At 44.4% G+C, this 15257-nt stretch overlaps 1 long non-coding RNA gene across 1 annotated transcript in view; it reads left to right on the top strand.

The window, feature by feature from the left end:
- Positions 1-15257, top strand: part of LOC123378482 — a 32091-nt gene that overhangs the window by 5574 nt on the left and 11260 nt on the right. Inside the window, exons 2-3 of the long non-coding RNA XR_006582635.1 lie at positions 5479-5611; positions 10044-10088. This is a non-coding gene — a long non-coding RNA (uncharacterized LOC123378482). The remainder of the gene's footprint in view (positions 1-5478; positions 5612-10043; positions 10089-15257) is intronic.

Here is a 15257-nt window from a genome sequence, read left to right as displayed (position 1 = left end):
TTAGCTCTTCATTTTTTCCAAGAGTTGGATTTGTGGGTTTGATATACTTGATCTTGGGTGTCAGTAGTGATACTTAAAATGTTTTAATTGCCTTAACATGAAAGGCCAATTCTTGTTTTCCTTACACAATTAGGTCACATCCACTGGGCTAAATTCTGTACTCAGTTTTTACATTGGGTCAAGGAAGATGACAAATAGGATTTGGACTAATATAGCACTTCTTATACCAGTAAAATGGAAGCCAAAGAATGAAAGACTTTGTGGAACAGCTCCATTCTGTGAAAAACAAACTCCTATTGCCTCTAGGTGGCCCTGAGTCTCATACCCCATAATCTAAAAGGAGATTAAATGAACAAAGGAAGAGATCTCCGGAGCAGTTTGCTATTGGTTCAGCCACAATGGAGTGCAATTATAATATTGAAAAATACATGTCCAGACGCATGCAAGCATACACAATCATTTACTTAACAGATATGTTTTCTAGCTTCCTTAACTCTAGTTTATAGGAAAAAATCCTAATTTCTCCCTTAAATTTAAAAACAAGCTGGTCAGCAACCCTCCTATTCAGCTCACTCCTTCTCCAAACAGTTGGGCTGTGGCTGTGTACGTACACACACACACACTCACTCACACACACACACTCTCTCTCTCTCTCTCTCCTACATACTACTACTGATCGTTCTCCCCAATCAGGGACAAACTGAGATTATTACAGTGTTGCTGCTGCAAGAGATTTGCAATGGAAACTAGCTAGTTTAAAAATTACAACAAAAAATGCCTTAAATGAAATAATCAAGATTTAAGTGTGACAAATCAAAAGAATAAGATTCTACATGTGATAAACCTCAGAAATTACACGAGTTTGTGTTAGTTTTGCTGATATGTTGTGTTTTCCTTCTATTGTACAATTGAAGTTTGTACACCTGTTTCTCCAGTGCAAGGTTAGATACGCTTCTGCTTCCAGAGAAGAATAGGAAGAAAATTCCATCAAGGGAATATTGGAGTTTCCAGCAAACATCCTCAAAGTGAGGATTTTTCTGTAGGAGGTGGTGATCAGGGCCATAGTATTTAAACCTACTTCAAGCTTGTATCTGGTGATTCCAATACATCAAGGTTTCTCTCACTTCTAAAAGCATTGTTACATTAACCCTATTGGGCAAGGCCTCTCACTTCGCATGAGCACCTCCTAGTGGGTGTACACATGCCCGCTCTCTCTCTCTGCTTTTGCAGTGCTCTCCACCAACAGTTTCTCTTTTTCAGATGGGTTTTCCAGTGACTCAGCCCTCCAGCTGAGTCTCACACAGTCCATGTGTGAAATAAAATAGACTAGGGTATACAGTCCAACAGGGCCTATCACAGCACCCTTGCTGATCTTCTGCAGCCCTCTCTGGGCTGATTCTCAAATAGTCCCTGCTCTGGAAAGGAGTAGTGCCCCCAGGGGTTCCTCCCTGTAGACTATTCACACTATAGCGAGCTGCAGCTGACCCACTCTTTCAGTTCAGTTCATCCCTCTTCCCGGGTATTAAAGTTCAAGGCATATGACCCCCCTTTGGGGTCTTCAGCTTCTTTCCTGGACCTATGTAATCTCCCTTCTAAGGGCACTCAACCACTTCCCCTGCGGGCTGATAGAGCAGGGAAGGGCAGAAGGAGACCTGGGCCCACCCACTACACTGGGGCCCAACCCAGGGACCCTACAAATAGCAGCCACCTGCTGCATCCCTTTAACTAACTTGTTGCTGCTACTGTTCCCTAGGCTACTTCCCCCACACCCCCAGCATGTTCAGCTTTACATTTACCTCAGGCTGAAGTCTTGCTTGAGTCCCTGTAGCCAAACCAAGAGCACCAGCCTTGCTCCTCTGGCTCCAGCCAGCAATGGAACTTCTCAGCTCCAGCAGCTCCTTTTATGAGTTGTTGTCAGTAGCTACCGGTGTGGTGCTCTGGTCTTATTTGATGATGATAACAGTCGGCTGTGTGCATGTTCCCACTGTGTGCTGCCCCGACTGCACAGATAGCTGACACAGCAAACCCTGAGAGAATCCCCAAAGACCACAAACTCTAGTAAGGTACAAAGGAACCCGAGCCAGGTTTATTGTCAAATGAAGCACAGTAATAGTTTCCTATAGACTCTACAGGACATACTATGAATATGTGCCCCCTGGCAATGGACACAGCCCAGTCAGTGGCGGGACACTCCACTGCCCCCTAGCCTGGACACTCCGGGACCTACTTTTATATAGTTACAGGACAAATTACTCTACTCATCCCTAGTGACGTATTGAGGTACAGCCCCTTGGCTCATTAGAGTGCTGTCTCCCCCTTTGATCATGTTGTTTCAGACAAACAGATCTATCCATCATGCTGTCCTTTTGACCCTGTCTTTAAGATGCACCTGCCTGTTCCTTGTTAGGGCTATGGAGTGTCCCTGTGTCAGGCTATCCAGGTGCCATCTTGGTACAAGTTCCTCTTATTAGCACTTATATGTGAATGCACCTGCTTCTAACAACCCTCTTCTCGCCAACTTCTGTGAGTGAGGCCTGCCTCTGGCTCACAGCCCAGCTTTTGCTTAGCAATGCCTGGAAGTACTTTGGTTCAGGCTTCAGGCCTCAGACTGGGCCTCTGACACAAGAGTATATGTTTCAGGGCCTCATCTTACTACATGAGTCTGCTGGGCTCTGATTGGCTGCTTCACACTCAGCCTCTCTAAGCACCTTGGAGGACTCACCTGGGGTGGGGTATGGTAGGACCGTGAGGGTAAACAGTGAGTTGGCAACATTTGCAAATGGTACAAAACTACTCAAGATAATTAAGTCCCAGGCAGACTGTGAAGAGCTACAAAAGGATCTCTCAAAAACTGGATGACTGGGCAACAAAATGGCAGATGAAATTCAATGTTGATGAATGCAAAGTAATGCACATTGGAAAACATAATCCCAACTATGCATATAAAACGATGGGGTCTAAATTAGCTGTTACCACTCAAGAAAGAGATCTTGGAGCCATTGTGGATAGTTCTCTGAAAAAATCCACTCAATGTGCAGCAGCAATCAAAAAAGCAAATAGAATGTTGGGAATCATTAAGAAAGGGATAGATAAAACAGAAAATATCATTGTCTCTATATAAATCCATGGTACACCCACATCTTGAATATTGCATGCAGATGTGGTCATCCCATCTCAAAAAAGATATATTGGACACGGAAAAGGTTCAGAAAAGGGAAACAAAAATTATTAGGGGTATGGAACAGCTGCCGTATGAAGAGAGATTAAACACTGGGACTTTTCATCTTGGAAGAGAGACCACTAAGGAGGGATATGATTGAGGTCGATAAAATCATGACTGGCGTGGAGAAAGTAAATAAGGAAGTGTTATTTACTCCTCATAACAGGAGAACTAGGGGTCACCCAATGAAATGAATAGGCAGCAGGTTTAAAACTAACAAAAGGAAGTATTTTTTTCCACACAATGCACAGTCAACCTGTGGAACTCCTTGCCAGAGGATGTTGTGAAGGCCAAGACTATAACCGGGTTCAAAAAAGAACTAGATAAATTAATGGAGGATTGGTCTATCAATGGCTTTTAGCCAGGATGGGCAGGGATGGTGTCTCTAGCCTCTGTTTGCCAGAAGCTGGGAATGAGTGACAGGGGATGGATCACTTGATAATTATCTGTTCTGTTTATTCCCGCTGAGGCACCTGGCATTGGCCACTGTCGGAAGACAAGATACTGGACTTGATGGACCTTTGGTCTGACCGATTATGGCTGTTCTGTTCTTCCAGTAGGGGGCCTTTGGGCCTAGTACATCTGTCACACCTCTGTACCATTCCTCTTGTCTTCACCTAGGAAATTCTACTTATTCTTTGTCATTGCCAGTGTTATTCCTGAGAAAAAGTTTTACTTCTTCCAGAAATATTTTTCATTTGGTAGCAAGTTGCTAAAAAAAATTTTTAAACCAAACACACCACAAGAACCAGAAAAGGCATAAAAAGGCATAAAAACATTCATAACAATTTCACACAAGAGCTCTTACTGCACCTGAAAGACCAAATGGTAAAAGGCACATTGATCAATGCTTGTTTTTAGGGTATATGGCAAGGAACAAAGCCACAATTCTGACTGTACTTATGGATAGAAATTTCAGTAAGGGCTATAGCACTCCCCATATTATGGACACACCCCAAGAAAAAAAGGCACTGTTCCATATGGTTGCTATGAGAAACACAAGCAAAGCGTTTAAAAACACTGTTCACTAATTAACAGTTTTGATGGCTTTACATGCATTATGCCTAGTCAAAGTTCAGCATGTAAAGTCACGTACACGGTCCTAATCAAAACAGCACGTACTTCATATATTCATTTGTGTTAGCTGTAATGAATGTGTTTCAACAGGATTTTACTCCCACAACTCATGCAAGTGATATAAACAACTAAGCCAGAGATCTCAAACATTTGAGAAGATTATAACCTCCAATTATATGCAGGTTGAAAGATTTTTAGAGGCTTTTAAAAATTAAATAAAGTTCCAAGCCACAAAGTTTGGATCCAAATTCTAACTTTCCCCAAAATTCTAGTTTCTTGAATCTGGGTATTTGATTCACGTCCTGGGAGCAAAGCCATTGTTGGTAGATTTGCTTTTAGATCTATCAGTATTACAAGGATCCTGTTAAATACATGTATTGCAAACAGTGCCCAAGGAGAGCTAAATACACAACACTCATTCATTAGTTAGGTTTGTTTAAAAGCATGTCAGGTAGTAAATTCTTAATGCCCCTAGAGACAGAAAGGTAAAATGTACAAGTGTTTTCAAATCAGGTGGAATGTACATAAAACATGAAGGTAAACAAGGTAGAGAGATGGGCAAAACAGTAAACATGACAGAAAGCAGAGAAATCAAAGAAAGAAATATAAGTAAACAAATGGCCAAACCTGCAGTCCTGTCTCAGTTAAAACCAATGTCCTCACAGGCAGTTTTTGCAGACTAAAGACCAAGGGTTTGTGAGTAGAACTGTCCACTACTCAACCTAATGTACACAGAAATAGCATTGTGCTAAAAAGAAAAAACCTGTTAAAACAGACAACACAAGTAATTTCAAAACACATTACAACTTTGTCTCAAACCTAAATCAATGGGTTAGAAGGACCTGGCTACCAAAGATGCTGCCTCTTTTCCCCATACAACAGCACAGCCGTTATGGAAAGCAATAGAGTTAAAGGGATGCTTTAGAAGTCACACTTGTGTCTGAATCTTTTTAACCTGCTATTATTACAAACAACATCTATGATTGCTGTAATTAAAAGATTAGAGAATTCTAATTCTAATCCAAAAATTAGACTCCACCCCACAACCACGTGACAGAACTTTGCATATAAATCCCCTGTATAGTCAGCCTTCCTGGGGGGACACAGGAGCAGGCATAATATTAAATTATTTAGAATGTTTTTAGCTGACTAGATTTCATGTTGTTGTCTCTTTTTAACAGGAGGGAGTGCTAATAAAGCTTTGGACTGTGAGGTTTCCTTGATTCTGAAACTTGCACCTAGGTCTGCAAGATCCTCAATTTGTTAACCTTCCAGAGGAGCTGTAAAACATATTTCTTCTTGGCATTTGGGGAGGTGAGTGGACTGAAGGATGTGAGATATTTTGTGGTTTAACCAGGGCCGGCTCCAGACCCCAGCGCGCCAAGCGCGCACTTGGGGTGGCGTCCCGCGGGAGGGCGGCAGGTGGCTCCGGTGGACCTCCCGCAGGCATACCTGCGGATGGTCCGCTGGTCCCGCGGCTCCGGTGGACGTCCTGCAGACGTGCCTGCGGAGGGTCCACTGGTCCTGCGGCTCCAGTGGAGCATCCGCAGGCATGCCTGCGGGAGGTCCACCGGAGCCATGGGACCAGCGGACCCTCTGCAGGCACGTCTGCGGGAGGTTCACCGCAGCCGCGGGACCGGCGACTGCCAGAGCGCCCCCCGCGGCGTACCGCCGTGCTTGGGGCAGCGGAAATCCTAGAGCCGCCCCAGGGTTTAACTTATGTAAAAGCATCCTGAGCAATGGATGTGTGCTTGAATATAAATCAAAGTAGATACCATAAAATCTTATTAAAAACTTGAACAAGAAGCGCCACCACATTTACATTATTAATGTCTTTTAAAAAATGTTTTAGTATAAAACAGTATCCCAAGGCTTTGATCCGCTTACCTCCATTTAGATAATGCATGTTTGTCTGGCAGACCCTGTTCTCCAGTGTAACTGTGTTACAAAAGCAGACAGTACTTCCACCCACAAGCCCACTATGTGCAACATATTATTGCCCCTTTTTACCCAAGTAGGTAGTCAAAGTTTGGAGCTCTGGGGATGTTCCAGTTGGGAGCAGAAATTGGTGATAGTCATGTATTTCTCTGATGCAGTTTGGGATATCTACAAAGAATGCAGAAAATCCTATGTCTCTGAATGCAGAGAGAATCAAATAGCAGGAAACAGCTTTTTTTCCTCACAGTACCAAGCACACTTTTTTCAGCCTGCATCCACACTCCAAAAACCTCTTCCCAGGTTTCTTCATGGGTCAGACCCTGTGCTTTAAGCTGCTCCTTCCAGCTGCATGTCTCTCTCCCAGCTTTTTTTGTCTGCGAGGGGCCTTAACCTTGCAGTTTTGTTAATTGAAGAGGAAGTTCCTACTTATCAATTTCAGTGAGGTTTTAATTCAACCCATAACAAAGTTTCCCCCCCCCTTATAACAATGTAATTACTCAGGAAGAGGTACCAGGCTAATTTTTTTTAAGAGTCAACACACTACATGTATGTACATGATTATAGCGTACATGATGAGTTCATGATATGATTTAAGAGACAACATTAAAAACAGCCTAGTTGTGAGCAAGATTCAGCTATTGAGGAGAACGAGAGACTTGAGTTACTTAAAATTCATCCCTCTGCCTGATAAGGAGCAGCCTAGAAAGCATCTGAAGGGGAATGTGGTCCATTTTCCCCTTGACTAGAATGAAGTGACTGAAACCTGTTATGAACTTCTGTTTGGGGAAAGGTTCAACAGCAGTAAAAAGATATTACCCACAGGATTTCTGAGGCATACTGATTTTTGGTTTTGGAGTCAGACACTAGCCTCTCTTCCATCTAAACAAAGCACAAGAAAATAAAATATGTAAGTTTACCTGTTGCAGACAATGTACTGAAGGTTAATTTGTATTTGGAGATAAAAGTGCATCTTCCAACTTTAAATATGGGGCGTGGCCATGAGCAAGCAAATTATTTTTCCTTAAGTGTATTTGGGAAAGTTTAAGATTTTTAAAGCCTAGACACACAGCTTATTCTAGCAGCATGATGGAGGTGGGACCCATATTTATATGGAGATGTAAAGTGTGCTTCTCTAGTTCCAATTTCAAGACAGAAGACTCCATTTGAATAAGAAGAGAGAACTCTTTATTAGTGGCACTAATAGTGGCTGCTATTAAAAGTTATCCACACCATGAGTATATTTAGAATAGGAAATAACCATGGCAGCTCAGATCTCATTTATCCAATTACCATACTCTGGTGATAAATGATCTATAAATGATTGATAGAAAGCTGTACATATACTTGTGCTTTTAGAGAATGTAGTGAAAATATGGTCCTTGCCCTCAAGAGTTCAGTCTTGTTTTGTTTTTTATATAACATTAAAGGGAGTGTGAAATACAAATAAATATGGTCTCTACACATTATAAAGGAAGAGATTTTGAAATAATTTTGGTTATATATGTACTAATCCTCTAGTTAGACAAACCAATTAGCTCTATTTGAGTAGACTCTAGCAGAAGGAGGGTGGAGTTCTTGTCTCTGGGAAAAGATCTGCTTAGAAATACCTGGTGGAGATTTCCTACCACAAAGTTATAGTTGTGTCTTTATGTAATTTGCTAACGTCTCAACCTGACATAGGGATTGCTTAACATGTATAGTTTCCTTTTCACCATCCTGCTGAGTAGAAGCCCACTAAGTTTGAACTGCACTGGCATGTTGTCTACATCTGTTGTCAGAAATTCCCTGTAGATTCATCTTGGAGGGTGACATTTTGATCTTTTGAGAGTTTCCAACACAGTCTAGGGGGATTTAGAAACTTCTCTTCCACTACCGATAACAGCATTTATACCATGCACTGTTCAGATGTGGCATCTCGTGTGCTCTTTCCTGCTGTGTCATTCTCCTTTATCATGACTTATACCACTGCTGCAGCAGAGATGGACCACTACAGGGCTCTTCTCATAGACGGAAGAGAAAATTCTACTGCTGGAAAGTTATTCATGTTAGTTTGTTCATGTTGCTAGAAGCTAAAAAACTAGAAGAGACAGGCATCTAGGCCCAGGTACTTAAATACCTTTGAGGATCTATCTTACATTAAATCAATGGGAGTTAGGGATCTAAATACCTTTCAGTACCTCAGAGCGGTAGCCGTGTTAGTCTGTATCAGCAAAAAGAATGAGGTGCCACAAGTATTCCTTGTTCTTTCAGTACCTGCATCTTAGCATTTCACAGCAGAAGTAAAGGGGGAGAAACCAGAGGTCGGCAACCTTTCAGAAGTGATGTGCCAAATCTTCATTTATTCACTCCAATTTAAGGTTTCGCATGCCAGTAATACATGTTAATGTTTTTAGAAGGTCTCTTTCTATACATCTGTAATATATAAGTAAACTATTGTTGTAAAGTAAATACGATTTTTAAAATGTTTAAGAAGCTTCATTTAAAATTAAATTAAAATGCAGAGCCCCCTGGACTGGTGGCCAGGACCTGGGCAGTGTGAGTGCCACTGAAAATCAGGCAGCATGCGTGCCATAGGTTGCCTATCCCAGTCTACTCTATACTTGGAATATGGAAGCAGAGACATCTAGTGGACAAAAGTGGATAACAGCATAGTTGAATTTTGTATTGAAATCCTGTATTGCAAGAACGTAGGAAGATGGGAATGACTATATTGGATAAGAAGACCTAAGGATCATTTTCCTGTCCCTGGCAGTGGCCAGTGCCAGATGCTTCAGAGGAAGGTGTAAGAACCCCACAGTGCCAGATAGAACAATTTCACTTTCATTAAGTCTCATCCTGCTCTCTAATAGGTAGAGATTGGCTTAAATCGTGAAGCATGAGGTTTAATAGCTTTTCCAAAATGTTTGTTATAATTAACTATGCTAAATCTGGATAGTCTTGTTATCCATATAAATGACCAATCCCTTTTTGAATCATGCTAAGTTCTTGGCCTCTGACACCCGGTGTGAAAAAGTATTATCTCCATGAGTATGATAATGGAATCAGCCACCTGAAGCTAGTTCACCCTGAGCCACACTGGGTGTAAATTTCAATTTCTTTTTCCCTCTTAGAAGGAATAGCTTGTGTGCCTACACTTACTGCTCCAACCATAAACTGGTGGAGGATTATTCCAAGACCCCACCAGTCCACAGCCCTGGAGTTTGGCTCCCTTCGGAGGACCTCTGGAGCAATGGTTCTGGTGTGCTACAGATGCTGTTTGTAGTGTCCTGAAACCAACGCCTGAAAGAATGAAAATCTCCATGAAACCAAGCAATGCCCTTTAGCCCATCTCCCTCCACCCCAAGTGCATAATGTCTGGACTTGGCTAAATATTACAAATCCTGCTACCAAATTTGAGGATGTCAGAGTTACTGCCCCATGGAGCAGAACAAGAGTCCTATGATCTGTGGCAAAGCAATATAAACATTCTTCCCCATTATAAAGGTAGGGCTGGTGAGGTGTAAGAAAAAAGAGGCCTCTTCAGTGCCAATGCCCCGTGGTGGGTAAATATCACACTGTATCTAACTCAGAGCAGGGCCAGCAAACCCTTTCACTGTATGAACGTCAGTATTATAGATCTGGCCACAGCAATATCTAATACAAAGCAGGGGTGAATTTGAGATTAACTGAGATTATAACAAAACATAGATTCTTAAGAGACTATAATTCACTGTATGCAAACTACTGGGTGCTTTGCAGAATTAGAACAGCAGGGGAAATGGGAAAGGGTATTTCAGCCACTTCACTGATTTATTTCTGTCTCTTAAAGATCCTCCAAGAGAGCAGTAATCATGCCTTTGGAATGCACCAAACAGTGAGTATTTTCAGCAATATTCCCTGGGGACAGGAGGACACCCCCAGGAACCCCTAGATGGTGCTGCTTTCTAAGATCCCTGGTATTTATGCCCTACAGTGTGACTTTAAATGTCTTCTTTATCAATCAATTATTGTTGGTTTTGCATCTATTCTGGCTGAAAATCCGGTTGGAATATTTCAGATCTGTGACACTGATGGAACAATGGCTAGAAATATCAAACAGAGTAATGAAATTAAATTATATGGAAAATGCACCTGGCAAGTGTCCACATCCTGAGATGGCAGCAGAGCGACCCAAGTGAACAGATACTTTCTTTGCAGAGGCCAAAATGGTCATCTTCACAAACCCATCCCTGTCCAGCAGCAACCTAGGTAATTTGAGGGCCATGGATGAGCCAAGCCCCAAACTACAGAGATGCTGCTGGAATTGATAGGAGAACAACTCACGGTCCTGCCCTCAGTCAGGATTTTCTCTTCAAACTTGCATCCTGATTGTTCCCAATTCCTCCCTCTTCCCACCAGGATTCTCTATGGGCAGGACAGGCTTTTCCTGCTGTCACATCAAGAAAGGTATCTGATACTTCCAGGGTCCCTCCCCTGTCTCCACGGGGTCAGTCTTCTGTGACAGTTGGGGAAGGATCTGTGGCAGGAAGGGAGGTGGCCTTGCTCCATGACATGGAAAAGAGAGTGGCTGGGTAGCAGCCACATTCTCTGCTATGCCCTCTCCAGATCCTCCCTCCTGTGCAGGACTTGTTGGAGAGATTTTTTGGGGGGTGGGGGGGAGGGGGGAGAGAGAGAGAGACTTTGAAAATGTCTCTTTAGATGCTGTCCTGCTCCCAATGGTGTCAATGACGGACTCGCTCTTGGCGGATTGTCAGTGGGGTTCCAATGGAAGCAGGATCAGACCCTAGATTTCATGCAGAGGGAAGTTTGTGGATCTGTCAAACTCCTAGACAAAGATTTAAGTCCAGAGAGGACTGCGCCTGGCAGAAGGTAAAGAAATGCCCCCCAAGAGTGTACTCTAAGGCAAAGCACAGATGGCCTGTGGTCTGGAAGAACCTGAAAAGCTGGACTAAATATGGGTATCTTCTCCTGACTGACAGCCTCCAGTACCCACTTCTGTGACATCAGGCTGCAAACACAAAACAAGATCAGAGCCAATGGTATAGGCAGGAGGGGGGTAAATTCCCTCCAGCATTTCTAAGGGCATCAAGAGCTACTTGAAGCTTCAGTTACTCTTGTAACCAGGCTGGGTCCTTCTGCTTCACTCACCCAACAGGACAATGTAGAACATGCAGCCTCTTTCATTAGTCGCTTTTGAGAAAGCTGGATGCTCCAGCCTGTAATAAAGTCTATGCTGGGCCCCATCCAATGCTTCTGTGATGCTTAGAAATGGGATTTCCTTGTAGCCCCTTGTTTCTTTTTAAGGCAAATGGCTGTACTTTCACGCATCACAGCCACTGACTTGCTTCCCACTCACCTTTCTGTGAGGTCCCCATCCCGTAGCTCTGACTTCTCCATGGTTTTCAGAGTCACCATTTTCCTCAGAGGCCTGTATTCCACCAGGAACACCTAAAAGAGGGGACGGGCAGGGGAATTAGTCCCACAGCTGAGTGTCACTTTTTAAGGGCCACTCTAGTAAGTCTTTAGGGAAAAGTACCTTTCTAAACCAGCCCTTCCCCAGGACAGCAGAGAAACAGAAGTGCCACAGCTACAGGGAGATGCTCTGAGATCTGTAAGACACAGAGTTAGCAATTAAGGGCTTAGAGCATTGAAACAAACTGTAAATTGTGGAGAGTGAGCACAAAAGTAGTCAGACAATCCTGGAGTTCTTGATATCTTCCCTGCAGCTCAAACTTCTAGCCACACTCTGGAGATGCTAGCTGCTCCAGTGCTGCAGAGCTGGGAGATGCACTCTCTTGCAGCGCAAGTCACTCTGGTTATTTACTGCCCAGTACTGTGTCTATTAATTGCGCCTGGTTTCAGGGATGCTGGAACAGGGGAGGCCAGAGGGCCATGGCTCTCCCATTTTTTACCAGTCATAAGGGCGAACGACGGGAGGAGGGGGCAGAGAGGCGTGAGCGAGGGGCAAGGTCTTGGGGGGGAAGAGGCAATGCAGGAGCGGGGCCTTGGGGGTACGAGGGCAGGGTCTTGGGGGAATGGGCAGCATGAGGATAGGGGCTTGAGGACAAGGGGTGGGGCCTCAGAGGCAGCGCAGGCGGTGGGGGCACAGTTTGGGCACCTGTGGCTCCCGCACTTTCCGGGCACTTCCACCGCTCCTGGCTGGTTTGGCTCATGTGGAAACATCTCCACTTCCTCCATGTACGAATTTGCCAACCAGCCTTCCCCGCTCCTCGGCAACATGCTCTGTGACCCTCCCCATTGGATGGGTGGGGGAAAGACAATGGCAGCAGAGCTAAAAGCCAACTGTACTGCTGCTGCTTGGAAGAGCCAAAGAGCAGTATATGGCTCTAGTGCCTGTGCTCACCCTACTGCTCCCTGGAGGTCTGTGGAGTCTGATATCTCAACCTTCTAGGAGAGTAGGTGGCCATGTCCCCTGGCCCGTCTGTTGTTCCCAGCCCTGCCTCCAGGAGAGGACGACGCAGCAAAGGGGACAGAATCTGTAGATCTTTGATGTTAGGACCCCTGAGTTTACTCACTGTGTCAGTGGAAGGAAGAATCTAGGCTCTTTTGTTCACATTAGCAGATCCATAGTGTAGTTATAGTCCCTTCCCTGACAGGAAAACCCAGCACTTAGGGAGATGCTCCCCTTGCAGCCCATTATTCCTAGCTCTATCCCCTGGAACTACTCTTGGTGCTTACACCCTTCAGATGTTTGAAGTGTCGTGTTTTTGCTTAGCTACACTTATTTAGCTCTCTTCCCACTTGTCCATCTCTCCTTCTTCCTAACATTTTTCATTGCTCTTCTCTGGACTCTGTCCACTTCGCCAATATCTCCCTGTTATTGAGATAGCCACAGCCGGGCACAAAGTTCTAGGTGTGATCACCACAGAGCCCTCTTTAAAGAGACTTTACCTCCTAGCAGCCCCAAATTGTTCCCAATCCATTGTCTTCTACCAGCTCCTGTAGAAGCTTCAGCTTATGGAGCTTCCTCGAAGTCTGGTCCCACACCGCAGGGAACAGAAATGATCTGAGTAAACATTGTGATACATAGGGGACAGCTGATGACATTAAAAGGTGGAAAAATCAGAATTGGTAAAAGAAGCTCTTATTACTAGAGATGAGTCAAAAACAGGTTTCAGGAACCTAGAATGCTCTGGTTCTGATTGGGGCCAAGATGGAGTGACGTGGTGGATCTCACTGGTCAGGATTTGGACACACTGGTCATATTGTCCCTTCCATACTCAGGGGCTGATATTACCAACATTGAAGCTACTGTTTCCAAGTCTTCAGTTTTTACATGAAGGCATCCACATATGCCCCTCAATGTTTTTCAGCCACCATTTCAAAGGCTTCAGTTACAGTCACTCTTTGTTCAGTGATAAACACTAGTCTCCCAAGTCTGCTAATAGTTGCAGATGCAGCCCCCTGTTCAGCTCCCACCGATATCACTAAAGGTACTTGGACCCTTGAAGGATCAAGCCCTAGGTCAGCCTTTCCATGTAATAAAAGTCTGCATGATCCCTTGATTTACGTGTGCCTGGCTCCCTGCACAGCAGTGTATGCATCTCCCCAGAGAGATCTGACACTGTCATTGTTCCAGAGGGCTGTACAGAGAAAGCTTCCCCTCATCACTCACTTGCTTGACCTTCTCTTTAGGCAGAAATACTTGTGGAGACCACAGGATCTAGGGTGGGAAGGTTGTGAGGGCTAGGACTATAACAATGTTTAAAAGGGGACTGGATAAATTCATGGTGGCTAAGTCCATAAATGGCTATTAGCCAGGATGGGTAAGAATGGTGTCCCTAGCCTCTGTTCGTCAGAGGATGGAGATGGATGGCAGGAGAGAGATCACTTGATCGTTGCCTTTTAGGTTCACTCCCTCAGGGGCACCTGGCATTGGCCACTGTCGGTAGACAGATACTGGGCTAGATGGACCTTTGGTCTGACCCGGTACGGCCTTTCTTATGTTCTTATGTTCTTATGAGAATCTTCTGCCTATCACGGTGAATGACTTTTCAAAAGCTGTATTGGTTTGACTGGTGATGTCTATATTCATTGTTTCTTTACCAAGTCCATGATTTTTAATGTATAGCAAAGCAATGAATTTAAGCTCCCAGGCCTGTCTTTTGAAGATGTTGTGCAGGTTTCCTTTGAGGTTCTCCTTCCTGCCCCGAGCACAAGCCCATTGTAAGGGTGGTTGAGCCCAGCAATGGAGCGGCAGACTGAGCTGAAGACTGGCTGAGGAAGAGCCCCAGAAAGGATTGGAAGGATTTTTGTTTCTGCTAAAGATATTTTCTGGCTGTTAGTTTGGGACAATTGGGACCCCAGAAGGGGTGAACTACAGATGTGACCTGGCTGGAGGGCCGAGTTACCAGGCAGAGAAACCTCTACAGCACGGGGGTAACAATTGGCAAGGGGTGCTAGTCCCGCCAGAGAGCTGTGCGGCACACGTGGTCGTAAGAAGGTGACTAGCCATGACTGGACTCGATTACGCCAGTGAACGAAAAAATACATTATTCATCCTGCTCTTGCCATGATTCCTGTGGAACCTGGGCTCCTGACTGCTCTGGGATTGGTGGAAAGATCACTGGCTCTGGCTCCAAGGGCCTCCCAGCCGTGTTTATAACTCAGGTCACGTGGCAGTAGTTGAGTTTAGGTGCTATTGGAGGCTTCCTTGTCTGCAGTCCATTCTGGAGCCCCACAGGGTGCAGTTGTGGTGCCGTCGACCTGAGAAGAGCAGAGTGAGTGCACCACTGAATGTGTATGCACGGTTTCCTCTCACATCATCACTCTCTAGGGGTGGCCCCCATAGGCGGCAGGTTTGTATAATTTTTGGTGGGGCTCAAAATGGTGGTGCCCCCCCGCTCCCGCCCTGTAAGCCGATATAAAATGAAGCTACAACGCGTCAGCGCCACAAGATTACAAGGGTCAATTAAAAGTGGAAAGTCAGAAGCAGCACTTGCCTACTTCAATATACAGTATTATATTTTGTTGTACCTGTTGTGATGAAGTGGGAATGTTCTTAATATTTTCTCTGAATACT

Source organism: Mauremys mutica, chromosome 10, assembly GCF_020497125.1.
Source record: "Mauremys mutica isolate MM-2020 ecotype Southern chromosome 10, ASM2049712v1, whole genome shotgun sequence".
NCBI classification, from domain to species: Eukaryota; Metazoa; Chordata; order Testudines; family Geoemydidae; genus Mauremys; species Mauremys mutica.
The sequence above is the reverse complement of the archived record's forward strand: the minus strand, read 5'-3'. Positions and strand labels throughout refer to the sequence as shown.